The sequence below is a fragment of the Eptatretus burgeri genome, chromosome 9 (assembly GCF_056783735.1).
Source record: "Eptatretus burgeri isolate ZD-2024b chromosome 9, Ebu_testis_v1, whole genome shotgun sequence".
Taxonomy (NCBI): Eukaryota; Metazoa; Chordata; class Myxini; order Myxiniformes; family Myxinidae; genus Eptatretus; species Eptatretus burgeri.
Genome location: NC_140969.1, coordinates 22,393,410 through 22,395,500, shown reverse-complemented (window position 1 = coordinate 22,395,500; position 2,091 = coordinate 22,393,410).

The window sequence follows — 2,091 nt, the reverse complement described above, 5'->3', positions numbered from 1 at the left end:
GCGGTTGGTCCAAAATAAAGATAGTAAAAGAAAAACGGCTATCCTGAAGAGTCGCAGCACGCATAAGTGACATGTATTCCCACTAGACAACGGGTTTGGACCTAACTACACATGTACTTACCGAGATACCTCACCTAAGGGACCTGAATGGTGGTTTGCGAATTTGGTAACCACAACACTACCCCCTTCCCTTTTTACAGACTCGTCCCGAGTCGTCAAATTTTCGTGTGCCATCATGTGTAGTTTTCCCCTAGTACATTTTACCTACGGATCCCTGAGTGCGACATTCATGGTATTCGTGTCCCCAAAATAAATAACCTGAGGGCTGCGTAACTATCTAAACAAACTCACTCACACGGACGACTTAAATAAAATTGCCGGCGCTAGACAGACATGCCGGGGGGCGCACTCATATTTACAGTACATCTTAACCTTAACTTACAAATTTTACACTAAACCATGGCCCAGGATCATTGAACTCTGCAAAAAGAAAGCAGTTAACAGGGAGCCAGGCTGCCCGCATGCAGTCTCTGGCTCAAACAATGCAGGTGACAGGGAACGTGGCTGGCTGCTCACACGCAGTCCAAGGCCTTGCCTTTTGAACTGAACGCAGTGAACCACAACGGTGCATGGGCTGCACAAACGCAGTCTCCGTGCCAGCTCAAGTGGCACACGCAATGAGCACAACGAATGGATGCATGAACACAAACACGGTGCACGGGCCGCCACTGCAGGCCCGTGTTGTAGCTGCCAACGGGGCAGTTCTCGCAGCTTGCAAACTGTTGCCTTGATCCTGGCGCACATGGAAATGAACAGGGGGGGGCAAAGCAAAAATTGAACGGGGCTGGTGAACGTGGGCAGTGGGCATGGCATGGCAAAGGCAGCAGGCAAACACAGCCCGCAGAAGAAGGCCGCTGCAGGCAAACATAGCGGGCAGATGAACTGGCCGGCACAGGCCTTGAAGCAAACACGGCCAGCCGATGGCACAGGCCTTGCAGCAAAACAACAGCTGCCGATGAAGTTGGCCGGCCTCCGCCTTGAAGCAAAACACGGCCAGCCGATGAAGTTGGCCAGCTCTTGCCGTTCAGTGGAGGTTGGTGGAGGGAGTGCGGTGGTGCTGGCCACTTGGAGGGCGGGCTCGGACCTACCTACCTGTCTCCCTCCCAACCTATCGCCTTTGCCTGTCACTGTACATACCCACTCCCTTAATTTGTCAAACCCCAATTTAGCCCCAACTTAAATTTTTTTTTTTTTTTTTTACTCCCCCACTATAAATCGTCCCCTAACCCCCTTTATCGTCCTTGTTCGGCTAACCTATCCTGTCACCTAGCCTACTCCCAACCCCTACGTTCCCTTCCCGGAGGGGAACAAGGGAGAGCTAACGTCCTGTGTCGAGGCCCAACGAAGCCTCAGAATGGCCTCCCCAGAGTTCGGCGATCTTAACACCAAGTGGGTCCAGCGGCCCACAACGACAGCGAGGGGATGGATGGTGCGGAGGGGTACATCTCCTAATCTACCCTAACCATTTAACTGCTAAACTACCCCGGGGCTTTCAACAAGCGCCTCTCGCTTAAACTATTGGTTCTAACAACCCAGATTCCCGTCGCCTGTGTTGGTGTCCTCACAATTTCGGGCCTTGCCCCCCCAGTTTTCTCTCCGTGCCCTCACACGGTCTCATGGCTGGGACACGTGGCTCCCTTTTGGCAGGCACGACCCTCTGCCGAATCTCCCGCTATGGCACCCCCGGGCACTACACTGCCTCCGAGCCTACCAGCTCCCTAACACCGGGGAGTGCCCCCCATGGCACCTCCCCTGAAACGCACACGTGGCAGGCCGGCCTCCCGGGCCCCTTTCCGAGGGTCACCCGTGCCCACAACACTGCCCACGCGGCTAATGGCGCCCCGGGCCCCCGCACCAAGCAGGCGCACCCGTGCCCACTACTCTATCCCGGCCCCCCATGGGCCCATGGCCTACCGCGGCCGACTAGCCTGGTGCCCGGGGTACCCACTCAGCGATACTCACCTTTCGCAGCCACGCTCCCAAGCCCGTTAACAGGGCTCCTGCACCCCTCCAAATGGGTCTCGAGCCTAC